Here is a 22285-nt window from a genome sequence, read left to right as displayed (position 1 = left end):
AAATTGTCCCTCCATAGTGTTAGGTAAATTTGTAGGGTCAGAAACAGGAAGAGGTCAGGAAAAGAGGTCGCACTTAGGAATGGCTAGTGGGTGAGAGAGTGTTAGTACCTTAAAGGCTAGGCTTAGTGTTCCACTTCACAGTAGAGCAGGGCCACGAAAAACCTCTGGAGGACCACAAGCAAAGTTTTAAGGGAAAATTTAACAAGCAAAATATTTGTGTCTATAACCACCAGTGGTAACCAACACTGCATGGCAGTGCATGTTGGTGAGCTGCACACAAACAAGCACAAACCCACACAAATGCGCAGCTTAAATAAAACAAGAAATAACCCTTTTAAGTCAAACTAGCCAATGAGGACACTCTCTCCCTCTGAGCTCTAGTCCAATCACCCTCAATTAGATGGGACTCAGACAGCACTCCCCTCCCACAAGGGTGGAGAAGGGCTTTCTCCAACAAAGATGGCTTGAATTTGATACTCAGAAGTTACAAAACAGACCCAGGAACCAGCAAACATGGATCTGGGCTATTATACAGCTGAACTAGTACGGTATACAGTAACATGTGGCAAAAACAATTCAGACAATTCAAACAGACAGTAGAATGCAAATACAAATTAAAAGTGCAATATAAGAGATACAACAGGCACTTATAGTTAGTTTGAAGCCACAGATGTCTCAGCTCTTTCAGTATCTCAGTGAAGAGTTGGTTTTAGTGCTCAGGTGATACCAAACTGTCTAGACTCAGCAAGTCTGAATATAGCCTATGCTATAAAATGCAGAAGTACTAGAAATTCAAAGTGGAGAAAACCACAGACACAAAAGCAAAAGCAGTTTAAATAAAGCAGCATTTCAATAGAAAACTGTTCTCAAAGTGCAATGTAGCCTTTTTTATGTTCGCAGACATATTGTGCCCTAACTAATTTAATCACAGTCCATCCTTTGTATCTCTTTTCCCTCTATTACAGTATAACATTTAAGAAGTTTGGTGAGAGCACAATGATGAAAAGTCAATTCTAACTTCCAGTAGTTAAAAATTCAGCATTATCACATTCGTTAGGCTTGATTTGAAGTACAACATGTTGGCTAGCACTAGCTGGTTTTGCAGGTATGGTGTGGTGATGCTGCCATTAACTGAACAGTATTTTTCTATGCATCCTTTTCTATAACATTTAAAACATACTACCTCTGATAGTACCCATTTCTTTATATTGCAGGCAAAGAAACATACTTAGGTGTAGACTTGATGTGTACAAGTCTGACTTAGGGTTTGCAATTTAAGTTAAAAACAGACATTTGAGTAAAAGAGCTATCCATTCAGAATTGTTAGGTCCATTCAGGAAAGCTCTTTTTCTTAAGTTGTTTGGAGTGCCCTTTTACATTTATCCATAGCTTGGATTTCTAAATTTAGCTTACATTATTTATATGTGGTTCTAGTCAGTCTCAAAATGTGCTTTAACTCACCCATTTCTGACCTTACTGTACTGTCCATATCTAATGTCCAGTTGTGAAATTTAAGTGATTATTCTTCAACCATAGCTTGACCCTTTGCCAGAACTCCCCATTTCAGTTTCTTGTAGTTGTGAGCATCAGCACACTTAAGGTCCATGTAGTTCTTGATTGTATCCCTGGTTGAATGTAATTTTGTCAGTGAGTGCACTTTTTTCTTGAACAACTGCAGTTTGTACGACTAAAGCCTTATCTGAGTTCGCTGAAGTTTTACTTAACTATTCTGTTGCTGAAGAAAATGCAAAAGCTGCACATTCAGCCCACAAACAGGTTTTACCTTCACATAAAATATCTTTTCAGAGTAACCCTTCTCACAGCCACAGGGATCACCTTTTCCAAAACAAATTTCCTTTTGAACACAAGATTTAATTTCATCAAGACATTGAGAGGAGCCAAACTTTCAGGTCAGATTTAACAGCCAATCAGTGTTTAGGGGTCTATATTAGATCACTGAGCACTTAAAAAAAGCGAACGGTGAGTAATCGACCCTATGTAAGCGAAAGCTTACAATTTAGAACTGTCAGAACAGCAATTTTTTTCCTAGGGAAAAAAAAATTATTGTTCCAACAACAACAACAAAAAGAAAAAATCATACTTTAAACATTACATTAAGTGGGGGGCTTGGCCCCCCACACCCCTCCTACTTAAATATACCAACTCTGAGACCGCACTACAGTGCCGAAAATGGCAAAATAACGAAGTGGCCAAGCAAATTCTTTCCCAGGGAAAGTATTTGCTTAAAAGCCGCTTCAATATTTTGCCATTTCAGGCTTTTGAGTTTGACCAAGACACATTCGAAAGAATGTGTCTTCGGTCTTCTAATAGGGAAACAGTGTTTATATAGCATTGCACTCAGGGAGAGTACATTCCTTTCTACTCTTGGGAAAAGAACAACAAACCAGTGCCAAAAATGGTGTCGCACACAAAGAGAGTTTAATAAAACATAGAAAATGATAAGCACTTTCACCCTTTAATATGATAAGCTCTTCATATAATTTATACAGAAAATGCAACCTTATAATTCTACTCTTACAAATCACATACCAAACTTATCCAATCATTACCTAGGCTGAATGCTACACATAACTCATAGTATTAATGAATGATGTCCCTTTAAACCTGTTTTAAAAAAAAAAGAGTTTTTTTTCCACTAACTATGTACTAATTAAAGGATTAAATTAAATGATTGTATTAATGTGCCTATACACACATATACACACACACAATATACATATATATATATATATATATATATATATATATATATATATATATATAAAACTTATGTGCTGAACTTTTTAGATACTTCAGAAACCAGTTCCACTTCATATCATCGAATTATCATTTCATCAAATTTCAAATCATCGAGACCAAATCGTCGAAAACTCATTTCATCGAAAACTCATTTCATCGAATCTCAAATCATTGAAAACTATGAAGCAAATAAAAATAACATCCCAGACACTGTTTACTATGTTTATGCAGGGGGCAAGCCCCCCTGCACCCCACACCCCCCATAATTAAATATACCAACTCCAAGGTTGCACTACAGTGGGGTCAGGAAATTACCTTTTTCCCCCACTGTAGTGTGACCTTGGAGTTGGTATATTTATTTAGGGGGGTGTATGGGGTGGAGCCCCCCACATGAGGAGTGCAAGGGTGTTTGCCCCCCCTGCATAAATGTAGCAAAAACTTTGTGGAATGTTATTTGTAGTTGCTTCATAGTTTTCAATGATTTGAGATTCGATGAAATGAGTTTTCAAAGAAATGAGTTTTCGACAATTTGGTCTCGATGATTTGAAATTTGATGAAATGATAATTCGATGATATGAAGTGGAACCCAGAAACCCTAATTTAATCAATCAGACATCAATCAAAAATGCTCTACTTAAATATCTAAAAATTATGAATACACGCATATATCAACTTTGGCATCATATAAATTCATGTAAGTATAATCTGGTCTTTGGTGCAGGCTGGAGAAGTTGTTTGACCGCAACTGAGCTACAAAATTTAAGTATCTTTTGATTATTTTAACAGATTACTGTTTTTATAATTTAATATATATAAAGCACTTTGTCTATTCAGAATCTTCAGAAATCTTTTTCTGTTTAAAAACTTTCATAGCTTGTTGTCTTAGGCTATTTTGTCACACCCTCCCTCCCTGTTGGTGTCTTGCTCTTATACTTGGTGGCTTTGCAGTTGCCCGCCCCTACTGTGACACACCTCCCAGTCTAGTGTCATTAGCTCATTCTTCTTAATACAGAGAGAACATTTGATAAGGCCTTCTGTTCCTCCTTTTTACCTTTTCTAAAAGTAAAACAAAACTTTTTTTTTCTTTTTCGCCTGAACCTTCTTGTGTTCTGACTGTCCTTCTCAAACATATTGGAAATATACAGTATATTTCAGAGCATTTGTTATAACTGTATTTGCTATAACTGATTTAAGTATTTTTTCTGGCTTTTGAATATTTACTGCTTAGCGACTGCATCTTAGCCTGTTTATACAGCTCTGCATTCTATTTAAACTGTTTTTGTGTTGATTAACTGTTTTGCACTCTTGAAAAGTTATTTGTTGCTTAATTTTACCTGTAGGCTAACACACTCAAGTGTGCTAGCCACTTAAAAGCATTTATAGCATTTACTGTCTGTTTTTTTTCCTTGTCTCTGTAAAAAAAAAAAAAAAAAAAAAAAAATCTCTTGTTTTCCCACCTTACTGAACTAGAGTAGTCCAGTTTCAGAGTTGCTGATCCCTGGGCTTTGTTTTTAGTTCCTGTTACTGATCCATTGCCTTATTAGGAAGGAGGGAAGTTTCTTTGCTTACCAGTGGGAGTGGGAAGCACTGAGCAGCCTTTTGTCCGAATTGGTGAAGTTTCAGCCAGAAACTAGTAGTCTATTGGTCGCTTTTGGGCCAATTCCTAGCTCCTTTCAGCCCCTGCTATAAAACACGCTAAACACGTGTTTTCCAGCTTGTACCAACTCTGCACAGATCCTTGTGGTGGCCTGCAGAGTGATCCAAGCAGCAGAGAGCTAAAAGAGTGACTTTCTACCAGATATAAGTATTTTTGTGGCTTTCCCACTGTTATTAAGCTAGCGACTGCATTTCGCCTGTTTTACTGCTACTTTAAGTGATTTCTGCATTTTACACTGTTTATTGCACTTTAAGTTACTAATTGTTGCAAATTGTTTCTGTAGGCTACACACTAAAGTGCGCTAGCCGATTTACAGCATTTATAGCATTTACTGTCTGTTTTTTCCTTATCTCTGTAATAAAACAAAAAATCTCTTGTTTTCCCACTTTACTGAACTAGAGTAGTCCAGTTTCAGAGTTGCTGATCCCTGGGCTTTGTTTTTAGTTCCTGTTACTGATCCATTGCCTTATTAGGAAGGAGGGAAGTTTCTTTGCTTACCAGTGGGAGTGGGAAGCACTGAGCGCCTTTTGTCCGATTTGGTGAAGTTTCAGCCAGAAACTAGTAGTCCATTGGTCGTTTTGGGCCAATTCCTAGCTCCCTTCAGCCCCTGCTATAAAACACGCTAAACTGTACTGCTGATCTAACCAGCATATCCTATAACTGAAAAGTTCATCTCTACTTGATTCCCAAGTAGACTATTCTCTATCTGTAAAGCCTAGCACTTACTCCTACAGTACTTGCACCTTGATAAAGCACTCTTATTATAGATAGTACCCCACCAGCCCAAAACCCACTTCCCCGAGTCCTTTGAAAGTTCTTTATCTACTACTTCTAGTATGTCGAGGGATCAGTTGCTAGTGTCCTCTCCAGCTCAACTGGTGAACCTGGGAATATTGAGGCAATGTTACAATTGCCTCATGTACACAGACAATCCTCTCCTTCTCCCACAAAACACAAATACATGCGAGAGATGCAACTATACGGCCAAACTGGAGGCTGAGCTCTCTCAACATAGGACTGGCAAGACCAGACAGGAGGAGAAGGCAACCACACACAATACATACCCAGTCACACATGGTACCATCACAACTTCAAATCATACACATACTCACACAAAGACATACTCGAGGCTCTGATCAAAAATTTACCAAAACAGCAGAGGCCACCAAAGCAGACACCCAAACAACTACCACCTCACGACCCAACACATGCAACACATAGACCACACAGTCAGAGTGTCAAACAGTCACAGCCCTTAAGGCCAAACAAAATGCCAGACACACTTGTCATTGGTGATTCCATAGTCAGACACACTGACGTCCCGCCACCAGACTGAGTAAGGAGAAGGTCACAGTAAGCTGCCTGTCGGGCGCTAGAATCCGCCACATAACGCAAGCACTCAGGTCTCTCAACAGCAGGTACAAGTACGACTCAGTCATTGTCCACGCTGGTGTCAACGACCTGAGACGCACCTCCTTGGACTACATGAAAAGGGACGCCGAGGAGCTCTCTGATTATGTAGCCCAGGCAGGTATGACCCTGACCTTGAGCAGTATCCTACCTTCACCTAGAATGATGCCACAATACAGTGATAAGATGATCAGCTTTAATAATTGGCTTAAATTCTGGTGTCATTCAAAGGGGATCCAATGTCTGTCTGCCTGGGATGACATGCTGGACAAGCCACGCTGCTTCACAAGGGACGGCTTGCACCTGTCACCCCTGGGCTTCCGGATATTGGCAAAGGCTCTTGCCACCCCATAGTGCCTTTTTAGGCAAGGCTCAAATTCTAAACCTACCACCCTAGAACACCAAAAAGGAAAAAACTAAGGGTAATGCTGCTCAATGCCAGAAGTCTCAATCTCAAGATGCACGCACTCGAGGCCCTTCTCAATATGGAGAACATCGATGTCTGTGCTGTGACAGAAACCTGGTTCAAGGCTCCTGAGAGCACCCCAGCACTAACAGGTTTCACCTCATATCATACGTTCCGGCCCCAAAATCCGGACAACACCAAGAAAGGGGGGGTGTCCATATTCATAAAGGACAACCACACCTCAAGGTTGGTGGCAACGCACGATGCATCGGAGACCATCCAGGTGCAATTAACCATAGGCAAGACTGCTCTGCAATTTGTAGCATGTTACAGGCCACCCTCTCAAACTCAGGAACCTCACATGGCCTTCCTGAAAACATTGGAGGGATAAATGTATCTCCAAACACCATCATACTAGGTGACTTCAACTACCCTAATATAGACTGGGAACACTACTCAAGCCCGAACACTCTAACCCAAAGATTCCTGGAGTTCATAAACTCAAATGCCATGGAACAACTAGTCACCATCCCCACAAGAGGTGAAAACATACTTGATCTCATCATCACGAACATGGGATCAAAATGTTCAACACCGAAGTATACCCCTCACTGGTGAGATCAGATCATAAACTAATCTCGCTGGAGGTCCTCATCCCGCCCCACCTGAAACAAAAAGACCACAGTGAAAAACTTCTCAAAAGCCGATTTCACACTTCTAAAAACTAGTGTGGTCTCCTTTAAGGCCCCTGAGCCAGTGGTAAACATTACTCAAACTGCTGAATCACTTACAAATGCCTTCTACCAGCACCTACAGGACTGCATGGATCAGGCAATCCCAAACAAAACTAAGACTCTCTGTACCAAAGCCAAGCGTCCAGTCTGGTGGACCCCAGCCATAAACAAGCTCTACAACAAAAGGAGGAAGCTACTACAAGATAGAGCAAAATCCTTGAAAGGTAAGACACCTTTGATCATTATAAGTAAAAACTAAGAGCTCTCATAAAATCATCCAAGGCAAATTTTGAGAGAAAAATCGCCAAGGACTCTAAAGACAATCATAAGGCCTTCTTTAGCTATGTTAGAAACCTAGGAGGAAACTCCCAGATATGCTCAGAATTAGTTCAAAATGATGTGAAAATTACTGAACCTACACACATTGCTAACATACTGGCTGACAGGTTCAGTGCTAACTTCTCCCCAAAAGGAGAGATATCTATTCCAGAGGATTGTAGCCCCCCAAACATCTCCAACGCCCAGGTGAGAACTGCCCTCACTAAGGCAAAAAACACAGCATCCATGGGACTGGATGGTGTCCCCGGCTGTTTGCTTCATGAACTCAACGAGGAATTAAACCCACAGTTAGGACAGCTGTTTAATCTTAGCCTCACCTCAGGATACGTACCCAAGGAGTGGCGCACGGTGACTGTGGTCCCACTTCATAAGGGCGGTGCCTCCACAGACCCTGGAAATTACCGCCCCATTAGCTTGACAAGCCTTATCTGCAAAGCCATGGAGAGGATCATAATGGAACTCATAAATAAAGACATAGGGAACTTGCAGACTTTGGATCCAACCCAGTTTGGCTTTGTCAAAGGCAGATCCTGCCTCTTAAACTTGGTTGACTTTTTCGAGACAGTCACCAAGGCCATTGATGAGGGAAAGGCAGTCCATACAGCCTACCTCGACCTGGCAAAGGCCTTGACACAATACCCCACTCAGGTATCATCGAAAAACTCATCAGCTTGAATGTAAACCCATACATCACAAGATGGGTTGCAAACTGGCTAAGCGACAGAACCCACAGGGTCAGAGTTGCTGGAGCCATGTCAGACTCAAAGCCTGTCACAAGTGGTGTCCCACAGGGCTCAGTCCTGGGTCCACTCTTGTTCGGCATCTACTTTTCTGAAGTACAAGCAAACACAGGAGGGTTATGGCTGACAAAGTTTGCAGATGACTGCAAACTGGGCCATAGTCGAAAACACATCTGACACAGATATCCTCCAGAAGGGCCTCACAGAAACGGATAACTGGTGCCAGAGCCATGGCCTGAAGTTAAACGCCAAAAATGCATAGTCATACCCTTCGGGAAAAACAGGGTCCCCCCTAGCTACAAAATAGGTGACAATCCACTGAGCACAGAAAAGTCATCAGGGATCTGGGGACCCAAGTTGACAGTAGTCTTTCATTTGACACTCATGTTGCTAAAGTAGTTAGGAAAACCTTCTATATCGCCCACCTGATCATGAAGGGATTCACATCTAGATCAAGGGAGGTCATCGTCCCCTGTACTCATCACTCATTAGACCTATGATTGAGTACAATGCCCGTTCAGAATGTATCTGACCAGACACCTGATGCAGCTTGAAAGGCCCCAAAAGTTCCTCACCAAAAGGATAAAGGGTCTCAAAAATATGTCTTATGCTGCCCGACTGAAAGAACTCCAGCTTTATTCAGTCTCATACCGCTTGCTCAGAGGTGACCTGTGCCTGACATATAAGGCCATGTCAAACCCAGATTTGATGAATATGCTTCACCTCAAAAAATCTAGATCCCTTAGAACCACAAGGGCGGGAGACTTAAACCTTGACACGGTTAAAAATAGAACGTGCTGGAGGGACAGATTCATCACCCAGAGACTCCCTATGCTGTGGAACAAAATCCCGGTACATGTGAGGCAGAGCACCTCGCTGGCCTTGTTCAAGAGGAATCTTGACCAATGGATGGGAGATCGCAGATATACCCCAGGGATTACTTCAGTGTCACTGCTTGACAGAGGCACAGAAAAATGATAGGCATAGTTTTTATTCAAACTAAAGGGGTGGCGAAAGCCACATAACTATGGGCTAGGCTTATAAATGCCCTTGGGCAGATAGCCTAGTATGAACCTATGAACCTATGAACCTATGAACCTATGTAACAAATATGATCATGAATAATAGTACCATACATTAAAACATGCATTTAAATAAAATATGTGTTCATTAAATTTTCATTGATCTCAGCTATAGCAACCCATTCAAGAAGATCTTATCATTAAGGCCTGGGGGTGATGTCACATTTAACTTAATTTACCAATAAAGTTCTTAAGTCACAAGAGCACCCCAGCAACCTCCCTGCACAGGAATTGGGACCTTCTCTACTACATAAAATAAGAATATTTTAAAATCCTTAAATAAGATAGAATGCTTGTACAATGCATTGCCAAAAACTTTATATTTAAGCATAAATGTGTTCATATATCCTGGTCCTTAACTGCATCTCAGTTTTACTGACATAGAAACTATCACAGGAGCTACATAAGGCAGTAAACTACCATGGTGGTCTTAAAATTATATTTAAAATTACTTTTAATAGTTCTAGGGCATGTTTTAACTGTGACATTAATACTGTTGTATATATACCTATACCGCAAACATGAATCACATTTTACCATACCATATTGCTGATTCTGCTTGCATGGTCTTTTAACAATATTTTTTATATTCCTACTTCTTTTATAAACAAACTTTGGGGTGCTGAGATCACCCATTATTCCACCTCCAAATTCTTTGACCAAATTCTAATTTTTAGTAATAAGTTTTTTAATTTGCTTACTTTTATTTGTACAGGCTAACACCATTGCTTTGTCAAACCATAACCACTACCTACAATCATTGGAGTGGTTGTTATCCTTTCAATAATGATTGGAAAGTATCTACTATTCCTTTCACCAAACACACTATTCTTAATATTATAAATCAGTTCTACAAGGTATCCTCTTTCAATGAACATACCACATAGTTTTTCACACTCTCATAAAAAACTGATTCCAGAGAAACTAATCTGGATAACCTGACAAACTGACCCTTAACTAAATTCTTCTTTTGCCAAAAAGGATGATGACTAGTACAGTATAGATAAGAATTATAAAAAGTCAGTTTATGGAAAATAATAGATTAATGGGTGTTACCCAAACAATTCTTGTAAATAGTAATATCTAGATAGTCAGGTAATGACTACATTTCAAAAAAGAGATTGTATTGTTGATATAGTCAATACATTCATCAAGCATAACAACACTCCCTGCCCAAAAAATCAAAATACCATATATAAACCTTAAATGAAATGGCATGTGGTTCCAAAATTTTGATGGCAGAATATATTGTTTCCAAAACAATAAGTGAGAAGGTCACTGAAAAAACAATCAATGAACAAAATGAAATCTCCAGCAAAGTTAGAACTTCCACTGAGTGACCTCCCAAACCTCTTGTATCAGAGGCACATGGGATATATGCAAATTACCCTTATGAACATCAGGTGTTTCAGCTAATTGACAATTCTGAATACCCATGACTTGTTTCGTCATTTTAATGGACAATTTCAGGCCAATAAAGCTAAACCCCACTAGCTGTGGATATGGATATTTTGGCCTTGTTATGACCTCATCAGTACAGCACAAGCAGAGTGTTTCCAGATCCGTAGGACAATATTAGCAATAACAGGGGCAGATGCAGCCCCCATAGCTACACCTTTAATTTTCTTAAAGAATTCATAATGAAAAAAATACATACTTGTTAAAGAGTACTTTCTCCATAAACTCAACAAGCATATTAATAACACAATTATTCATATCTGTACACATTATCAGGGCTTCACGAAACCAGTCAAGGCCTAAACCGCGTGGTGTAACTAAAAACAGATCCTTAATATCAATTGTAGCAAATAACCTCACATCGATATAACTAACTCTGGCAATTTCCTTAAGTAATCCCAAGAATCTCTGAGTATAGAATTCTTATCATTAAAATAAAAATATTTTAATTTGTAGTCAACCCATTTAACAAGTGTTTACATTTTGGATCGGATAGTCACAACTATAAGCCAAAGAGGTGGATTTAATGCATCTTTGTGGGTTTTAGGAATACCAAAAATAACAGGTAAGACAGGATGTTCTACCTTCAGGTATCTGGTAACATCCCTATCAAACCCAAATTATAAAAAAAAAAACTCTTTTAACCATAAAGCAATTTTGTGATAAGCTATATTGATTTGGTTCTTAGTGGTTAGTTCAAAAAATTCTTCATCATAGCGGTACTGGTGCAGTTTAGCCAGATATGAAGTGGTGTCTATAATAACCACACTACTACCTTTATCAGGCTTCATGATGCAAATATTTTTTTTACCAGTTTGGATGGAATTCGACTGTTTGGGTGAAGAACAAGTCAGAGGACGTTCTGGTAACATGAGACTTCAGTGTAATAAAAAAGTGATTTTCTACCCCTGTAGCCTCCAGTGCAATATTCAACAGAGGTTCTAGTAAAAGAACTGCCCTTGAATTCAGCCCTTCCATTTTTAAAATGCAGTGTTGTTTACTAGGACAGTGTAAAATAATGCATATTATAAAGAAACTCAGTTATTCATGCACTGTTAGGTTGTTTCTCAAAAGTTTAGTTCAACAGCTTCAGTACTTCAGAACACAATGTTTTCTTTAAAGCTGCTCATCAGACAAAACTGTGCTTACAAAATATGAACATTTTCTTCAAGAAATTATGCACACAGAGGTAAACCCATTCATTTTTTATACAGTACAAGTGTATCTTCTTTTTCTAGTTTTTCATGGACACAGTTCAGATTGTCCTCATCCTTAAGACTCAGCTACCTGGATAACCCTGTCTTTGTCCATAGGTCAGGAAACTTGATCTTCTCCTTACTTACTGGCCCAGATATATCCTAAGATGCACCAGCTCTGCATCATTTATCAAGGAGAGGCTATCTTTGATTTTCCTGTCTCTTCTGTGTTTCTGAGAAATTCTGTAATTCCTTTCCCTGACATACCTGACACATGCTTTAGTGATTACAACACAAGCAGATATATATATATATATATATATATATATATATATATATATATAGATGGATATCTTTATAATGGAAAAACAGAATCTCGAACAAATGACCTCAGTAACCTGTCGAAAACTAAACAAAAAAAAAAAAAAACAAAAGTCTTTTTTTTTAACAGGACGCAAGCTCCCCCCTGCACCCCTATACCCCCTGCTAATTATATATTCCAACTAAATGATCGCACTGCAGTGTGGAAAGGGCAAATTCCCTAACACCCACTGTACCACACTCTTACACATAACAAAGCCAGGACATGTGATAAGCTGATTTTTGATTAGGAGTACCAGATGATTTTCATTTGACAACTTGACTTTTCGACAACTTGTATGTATTACATGTATCTATATCCATATCGATCTATAGATAAATTGATATAGATATAGATATTATATCATCTACACTAATTATTATCTCAGTTATTTCCAGCCTTCCTCTTCAATGCAGCTGAGCATCATCTGCCACTAGGTCCGTGCCTCATGCATTAGGTCTAGCAGACCCACCTTAGCCTCTCCCAGGATCAACTCATCCCACATACAGGGTTGTTGAGGAGTTTGATGACAATGGTACCGAATCATTTTGCTGTGGGGGAGTGTGTTGTAACCCCTCCCAGTACTTGGTAACCCCACAAACAGTACTTAGATGCTGTACCATTAGGTGGATATGCTTTTCAAGTCACGTTCAATCTCCAACCAAGTCGTACAACTTCTTTGCACCACAAAAGTCATTAGACTCATTAAACTAATGATGCTCCTATATTGCATTGAGACTAATCTGTCTCCCCCCCCCCCCAAGGATGGGCGGGCTGTCATAAGTTAATCACTCCTACCTCCCAGCAGCCCATCCAGCACCTTTGCTGCTAGTCAAACTGGGATGTAGTAAGGGCTTTCCTCAATCCTGACTCCTGAAAAAGAACACAAGTGCTTAAGTTACTCTGCTTTATGCAACTAATAAACATTATGATTGATTAATCTGTTTATTTATTTATTATTATCTGATCAAGTGAACTAGGGTCATACAGCACACTTATATAAAGCAATCACTATAAATTGTCTAAGGTGTCTTCCTTACAGACATTAAATGAGCATAAAAGAAAAAATCACTACTAGTCTGACCCTCAGAGGGAAAAAGGGAAGAGCTACACACACTTTGCTATGTAGGCTTTTAATACAATTTAATTTTTATATCTAATTGGCCATATGATGTTAGAGCCTACAGAGATGAATTCCTAAAGAAAATAGTGTGAATATTCATGCAAACCCAACATGACAAGCATTGACAAAGCTGAGCAGTCCTCTGAAATACCAAACAAGATGAGAAAAGACTAATACTTATTTTGCAATCTATGTCAGTCCAAGAATCATTTTGCAAAGAAAAATAAACACTGGGGCAGGGTAAAGTTGCATTTATACTGTAACTTTCCTTTAACTACACATTTAGCAATACTTTCAAGTTAATCAGAGCCATACCTGTGATCTCCAAACCTCACCATTATCTAGAATAAAAATAAATAAAGCTTTATTACCATCACGTCTTATTTTTTTGAATAGTTCTTTGTACAGGTTCTGCAAATCTTTCATAATTAATTAATTTTCTAGCTTGTATATCCCAAGGCAACCCTTCTTATATATTAACTTTTAACTCATCTTACAGGCATGATGCTCCAGTTGCAACTTTGGTGATTTGGGCTCATGGCCCTCTTCCTGTTAGTGGCACTCTGAATGGGTGAGACCATTTACACTGATTGCAGAAGGTGCATAAATTACTCATAGGCTTGGGATAGGTTGTGTCTGGTAGTGATGGCTGTATTTTCCAGGGAAAATGATTGGGTTGTTGTGGCTGCCACTTGTTACCAGTATGACTGCGTGGTCAGAAGGTAAAATGGATGTCAGGAAAGGAGGTACAGTATACTTGGCTAAAAGTATATATATACTATTTATTTTATTTCTGCTCTGACAGATCCTGCTGAAAGGAAATTTGATTTATGAAATTTAGCCTTTTTTGAAATGCTGCTGTTGACCTTACCACCAAAAATTGACCTAACATACTATCTAGCCAATCATTTTAATACTATGGATTACAGAAACACATAGCCTTTTGCAAAAATGTTTCAAAAAAGAGTTCCTCCTGCACACAGTCTGGGGGCTTCACCCCCACACTAATGATGACAAGACCTACTAACTCTGAGGCTGCATCAATTTGGAGTATAAGAAATTAGGGTCTACATCACAACATCAAACTAACATAAGTTCGAACATTGCAATATCGAACCCTAAAATCCAAAACCCAATAATAATGAAAACAAAGAACAGCGATTTTTTTCCCAGGGAAATAAATCGCTGTTCCGTGACAAAAAAAAAAAAAAAAGAAACCTTAAACTTAAACTAGAGTGGGGGGCTTCACCCCCACACACCCCAATGTGGGGGGCTGTGCCCCCCACCCCCCCTACTTAAATAAACCAACTCTGAGATTGCACCACAGTGGAGGAAATAGCAAAGCCCCGAAAACGGCCCACCAATTTTTTTTCTCTGAGAAAAAAATCGATTTGCCGTGGCTTCTCTATTTTTGAATTTTAGACGTTAAGGTTTGATATTAAAATGTTTTAACATATGTTAGTTCGACATTGTGATATAGACCTGGGAATTATATATTTCCTTTGCATAAAGTACGTGCATCCACAGAATTAAGAATATGGAGTCAGGGAGCATCAAGAATTCAAGGAGTGAAACTTCCTGCAAAAATAACAACTTACAAGTTTTTTTTTCAATATAGTGTTGATATACTGGGAAGTGGGACAACATGATTTCTCAGTTGTTTGACTGTAAAGTTCTTCTATGATTTTTCATATCAGATCCATACTTCATGTACATCTTCACTAGCTACTTTTAGTTAAGAACACTTTAAATAATCTTATAGTAGAAGACGTTAAAGTGGTATGCATAATCTGTGTGGGTTTAAATGAAGCCTTTATGAGCAGAAATCCTCTGTAACCCCATTGCATGGTACAACACACAGTATATGACATTGTGCCAAGCATAACAGGTTTATGCATCTTGATCAGTAATTTCCTTTTTTCCTTTAACTACACGGCCTTTTCTAATTATTAATATAACAGTTGCAGGTTAAACAACGTCAACTCAAAGTAATCCCTTAAAACAGTGCTACCTTAAAACGGTGCTTCCTGAAAAAAAAATAAAATTGTTTATGTTATTTCAATGTGGAAATGTAAATTAAATGTGCCTTGCATTTACCAGAGTTTGCATATTTACTTTTAAAATGACTGATTTCCAAATAATGATTTTACATGCACATATGCATGTGCCCTTGTGCAAACACACAAGCATGCACACACGCACACACAGACACACACACACACACACACACACACACACACACACACACACACGCAGGCACAAACACGCATATTTTCAGATCTTTCACTAACTTTATTGAAGACAGTAATAAAATAGCATTTACAAATAATAAATATCTCTGTACTCCAAAATGAGATATCTTTGTACTCCAAAATGATATTTCCCCATTGTTCAATCCTCTCAAGTTTGAACTTCTTGCATACATGTTTACTGCCTTGTATTCTTTATGTCTTCAACAACACTCCATTAGTAAACCTCCCCTTCTTAATGTTCAGTGCTGACTTCTCCTTGTTTTCCATCCTCAGACCGGTGTGAAATAAGCTTGTTACAATTACTATAAAGATTTCCAAGCTCAAGTAACCAGTCCTTTAAAAGAGAATGCTATCCATATTTTGTTTTAGTAAATGTTTCACTTCTTTTCATCCAGTTTCATAGTATGTGCATTAATACAGAATGTCAACTAACGAAGTTTACAAATATCTTCTTTCTAATTTATGTTTCACTTAATTCTAATTCTTTCCATGCAAAACTCTGTTTCGATACTCTGTCCAAATTTCTCCCTTCTCTTTGCAACTATTATATTCCTTTGGTGGCATCTTTTTTTATAAACAACTTTACTAAATTATCATTTAAGACATAGCCAAATATACATCAACATAAAAGAAAACAAATCATTTTAACATTTTTCTGTTTAAACACAATATGCATTCCATATATTTCTTTGCTATTGTCATCAGCTCAACATTAAAAAATGCTGCCTTCTCTTAAACCTCACTATTCCTCCTCCTGACCATTATTATGCATGCATTATTCCTGCAATTTCCATTTATTCTATGTAATTTGCTCCTTCCCTTTTCTAAAGATTCCTGTTTCAGTTCTTTTATCTCTTTTATAATATTTAATATGTCAAATACAGTTGTTGTAGACTTTGATTTCCATGTTCTACTAATTGCTTTTTGGTAGGCAACAGAAAAAAACATAATAAGATATTATTATGCCTAGGCAATTCAGATTCTGTACCATAGCTCAAAAGAATCATTTCCTTACTTACAGCCATTTGCTCAACCAACATTTCTGATAGACTAATCTGTAGGGAATTTTTAAAATCTGCCAATTCATTACACTCCAAAAATCATAAGTTCCCAGTTACGTCTTTTTTTCTGTATCACACTTCCAACATTTGCTATTTACCTGAGGAAAAATGTTTTGAGGTCTGCTTGGAGTATGAAAATATCTATGCAGTTGCTTGCAAGCATAGATCCTACACCTTCTGGACTTGGTTGCATACTTGGGAGTTATACCTATGTTTTCCCATTGTTTTCTTGTAAACTGCTTTTCCAGTCTCTCTTTTCAATCTTTCCTAACCTCCTCTGATTTATTCTTATAGTTATTCTTATAGTTATTATGCAATATTTTGCTTTTTCTGTTCTAGATTCAACTAAAATCTCTACCAGAGCAGGTCTTTTACTTAAAATTCCCCATCCCTTTCTCTTTGCTTAAAATCTGAGATCAAGCCATGGTAGGGAAGGCAGTCTCCAGTCTGCAATCCAAATGTCTTCTTGGCCTCATTCTTGTAGTGGCTTAGTTCTTACTACTTTATGAATATTCTGTGTGGTTATTATTCCCCTTAAGGATTTGCATCCAAAATCCCTCTCTCTCTCTCTGTTTTTTGAATCCCCCCCCGCTTCATTATTACCCCTTTCCACATTGAATTATAACCTTCTGCTTGTGTTATGTATATTAGCCTGAACCACTTAGCTCTAAAATATCCCTTAAAATCAGATAAACCTATACCACTTGTTCTATTGGAAGGATCAGCTTATCCCACTTAACTCTTGCCCTCTTTTCCTCCCAGATAAATTGCTTCATTATTCATTATTGTCCACAACTTCTCTTCAGGTTAATAAAGGTATGCCTGACCTTTATAGAAGACTAAAGGGACTAAAATATTTTCACTGCTTCTTATTATCCATATCCATAAATAAGAGTTTCCAGTTTTTCGAATTTTGTATTATCTTTTGTTTTGTCTTCTTCCCACATATCCTTAGCTGTCATAACTGAAGCTTTTCTAATCCATACACCTAAGTACTTCATCTTTTCATGTCCTTGTAAATATGGGTATTGCTGAACTATTTTTTCTGTGGGTAGATAATTTACAGCTATATCCTTTGTTTTATCTTCATTAAGTTTATTTTCTAAAAAAGACTTGAAACTGTTTCAAACTGTTCCACATGCCTGAACTGCCCTCTTTTTTGGATTTATCATGTACAAAATAATATCATCAGCAAATAAAACTTTACTTTTCTTGATTACCATACCAGTCATATCCTTCTGTTTCTGAGTCTCTTATTTTCTTTTCCTATGGCTCTAAATACAAAGCAAATAACTAAAGGGGAAACAGGATACCCCTGCCTGGTTGCTCTGTTCAAGCACAGCTTATCTGAGAGGAACCATCTCACTTTAATGCATGCCTCCAATCTTTCATATACCCCTCTATTTAACCTTATTATTGTATCAGGGAATGCATATGCTTTGAATGACCTACTTATAAAATCCCAGCTTACTCTGTCAAATGTTTTCAATGCATTAAGAACCTCCAAAAATGGAGGTATTTTCTTATATGCTGCTTCCCTGTGGATCATTATTGTTTTATTAATGTCAGGTGTTTGTTTCCCATCCATAGAACCACACTAATCCATATTTAATGATTTTGACAATACCTTTGGATTCTTTTAGCTAGTATAGACATAAACACTTTATAATCAAGGCTTAAAATTGAAATTGGCTAATATGAAGTTAAGACTGAAGGATCTTTGTCTTCTTTAGGTAACACAGCCACCACAGCTTACTACCAAGATAAATACTGTTGAAAAAATCTTCCAGATCTTTATCACTTTCTTTCATCCTTACTTCCAAACTTCCATAGGAATTCCATCTGTTCCTGGAGACTTCCTGAAGATTGATTATACATAACTGTTTTTATCTCATCACCTCCAATCTTAACTGTTAGTTGTTGAGCCTTGGCTACCCCTAATCTTGGCATAATTATGTCTTCCATAAATATTTCCACTTGTACTCATTCTTGATTTTAATATTTTTATGCTTTGTACAGATGTTCATAACATCTCTGGACCATCTCTAAAACCTACAGGCTCTCTAGTTATTTTTCTCCTAATAGGTTCCCTATGTTTGGTGACAACCCTTTCAATGTTCTGCTGTGTAAGTCGTTGTGCTAAAAGTTTTTGTGCTCTGGAGTTCTTATCAAAAAATAGTTGCTTCACTGCAATCTTTCTATACTCATGTATATTATCTAGATACTCACTTATATTCTCTTCAGCACTCTGCATTTGCTCCTCCTCCTGTTCTGTTAGATTCCCCTTATTCTGAAATACTTTAACCTTTGTCAGCCCATCTAAGCAATTTCTCATACTTCTCAACAATATCTCTTTCTCTCTCTTATTTCAACCCTAATTTTAACTCCAATTTCATTTTATCCCAGTCACTATCTATCACTTTTTAAGATATTCCTATCCTCCATAATAACTCATGAATAATTTCCATTACCCATTCCTAGCAATCCTTTCTTTTTATCAGGTAGGTGAGAGAGCACTAGTGTTTTCTTTTTACTTTATTACCCTGCATTTATATCTTATTTTTGATTAGTGCATGATCAGAAATAATTATGAACATGTATCAAACTTTTCAATTAAATGCACATGTTCCTGAGAAATACATATCTTGTCTAATTAAGCCCAGTCATTGTACCTTGGGGAATAATATCTAAAGTCTCCCTGAGATTTGATAAACTCCATGTAGGTTTCATGTGAAGCCCAAATGGAGTTGACATGTCTGCATAATGAGCAGCAGCAGCACTTAATGAATACTCATGCCGCAGCACACCTTCACACATAAGCAAGCAGGGTTTTGTGGGGGTAAGGAAACCATGTAAAGCAACACTAATAGTGAACTTAGACATAGCAAACTGGGTTAGCAGACCTGTGCAGAATGCCACATGGACCACCGGGGTTTTTCATATATTAATGTATTATGTTGTGGGGGCAGGACAGTGTATGTGTACACACAAGCATACTGAGCTAGTGGGATTGTGCAGAATGCCCTATGGACCACCAGGGTTTTCCATATATTAATGTGTTATGTTGCGAGGACAGGACAGGACAGGACAGTGCAAGTGTACACTCCAGTATACTGGGCTAGTGGAATTGCATGGAATGCCACATGGACCACCAGGGTTTTCATATATTAATGTACATGTTGCAGGCATGGGACAGGACAGTGTATATAGTGCTGAGTATTGTGGAATCCCACTCTGGACACTCTGTACAAGTTGTGCCAATGATCTGTAAGGGTATATGGACTGCCATTTATAACAAACAGTCATGGGAGGCGGGTTTATTGAATAGGGACACACAGATGAGGTTTAGAGATGGACACTGGGAGGGAGGACAGGTGAAACACTGTAATGTACCACACATGAGGAAATGTAAAAGGAAGACAGTTGCAGCAGGGACAATAATCACATCTCCAAATGGCACAGTATGGACTGCACAGTAACAAATGTATATGATGTGACTGTCACACAAGGTGATATAACAATGGAGGATGTCTGTGTGATATAAAGATCTAGACATGAACAATGGAGAGGACATGTTATCATGGATGTTAAATACATTTGGGGTTGGGTCCATATTGTGAAGCAGTGTAAATTGATTTGCCTAAGTATGCTTGTATTGTCAGCAGAGTTTTCCAACAAGTAAGACACAGATACAGGCTCATGGCCAGTAGTATAACCATCACACACAATCATGGACAATATCAGATAATACCAGCAATAATACCCATATCTCTGATATAACATATGTGTTTCTCAGTGAGCATAGATGGTTCTGCACCAACACACTTGTACAACTATTAGGACATGTCAGCAACCTATGACTGTAATCAAGCACACTCTTCTGATACTATCATATGCAGAAGGTATGAGGAGACACACTTGACATTATGATCACTACAGGCTAGTTGAATGGTGTGCATGGCAGATATATATATGGTACAATCCTCACTGTCATGGCTGTAAACCATGCCATAAATGTCATTAAACAGCTTTTTATATCATGAGTACATCACCAAAATAGATATCAAAACACATGCATGTGGTATTACACCTTGATGGGGATTCTGTGCCATTAGATAGTAATGTTTATGCAGCAAAACTAATACCTAGGTATGCACAAATAGATGTGTGACAACTGACAGTGACAACAGTGTTACACTTCAGTTACACATAAGTGGAAAATGTGTATGGAGGTGGAGGGACATGAGGAAGGGTGCATTGTATTCTGGTATTGGGTGTGGTGAAGGCTGTAAACTATGAAGGTATTATGGCCTGTCATGTGGATGTTCTGCACATACTCAGCAGCTGTGCTACATACAAGGGGGTAGTCATCACTGTGGACACAAGCTGGAGGACATTCCACAGACCATATATCCCAGGCCACAGGCTACATAACAACTAGTCTGTTGATAGGGTGTGACATCCACATGATCTTTACTTTGTGCATTAGTTTGCATAATGAAACAAACTCCCACATGTTTTTTTTTTATCTCATGTGTTGTCATGGCTGTGGCAGCAATCTTTGATGTGTGTTGATACTGTCTTTATTATACCAATATCACAATTGGAGTCAATGATTGTCCATAACCTATAGTCCTCCAGGCAGCTGTTGAGACACAAGATTTGTATGTCATTCTTGATGTCTGTGATTTCAGTCACAGACAGGAAAGGGCCTAGCAGACAGCCCTGATGTACTCACTTGATCATTGAGCACAAGATATAGGTCACTTCACACATGTCTACATACTTAGATACCACATATGTGATCCACTGTTCTACCTACTTTAGGTGTTAATATCCACATCTGTCATTGTGAAGTGAATACCTCATTGTGGACTCCTGTCGACTGCTTTGTCCTTTTCAAGTTCCACAGGATGATGCTCTTTGAAGACATCTGACAGACATAACAGATATAGATGTAGCATCAAAAACTCACATGTATGTTGCACACAGCTGGGATATTACTAGTGTCCATTTAGAGAATGTCCATGATGACAAGTTGGTCTACCTCAGAGAGCAGGAGAGTCAGCATGTATCTAAACATGCATGCATCAGGTGCTGTCCCCAGCCCAGTCAGATGGATGCATGTGATGCACACACTTCTACTGGGAAGTAGTTCATCTGGAAGGTGTGTTGAAGTATGTATCACACCGTGTCAGGTAAGCTTATATTCTGAGTCACATTATAGGCAATATGTGCTGTTGTCACAGCCCATTGTTTCTGTGTGATAGGCCTGCATGAAGGTAACACAGGGCATACTGCATATCTTGATCTATCCTAGGGCTTGGACACAATCCAACTACTTGGGTATCACTGACAAACTCTACCAGCTGTGGATTAACCCTTATGTCACTAGATGGTTAACCAATGTCCTCAATGATGACCACATACTGTGAAACTTGGTGAATCAATGTCTACTATTGCAGCTGTCACCATTGGTGTACCCCAGGGATCTGTGCTAGGCTCTCTACTGTTTGGAATCTATTTCTCAGCACTCTAGGCTAAGGAATATGACCTGTACCAATTTTGCTGATTCATGTATATTGGTTGTAATAATTGAGTCTACCATTCATGTGACTATAGTACAAAAGGGGCTAATACACACAAATGATTGGTGCCAAAGCCACAAGGTCTACTAATAAATACAGACTGTGTCAGGATTTGTGC

The sequence above is a fragment of the Protopterus annectens genome, chromosome 6.part0 (assembly GCF_019279795.1).
Source record: "Protopterus annectens isolate FY-2018-M chromosome 6.part0, PAN1.0, whole genome shotgun sequence".
NCBI classification, from domain to species: Eukaryota; Metazoa; Chordata; order Ceratodontiformes; family Protopteridae; genus Protopterus; species Protopterus annectens.
This window is presented reverse-complemented; position numbering follows the sequence as displayed.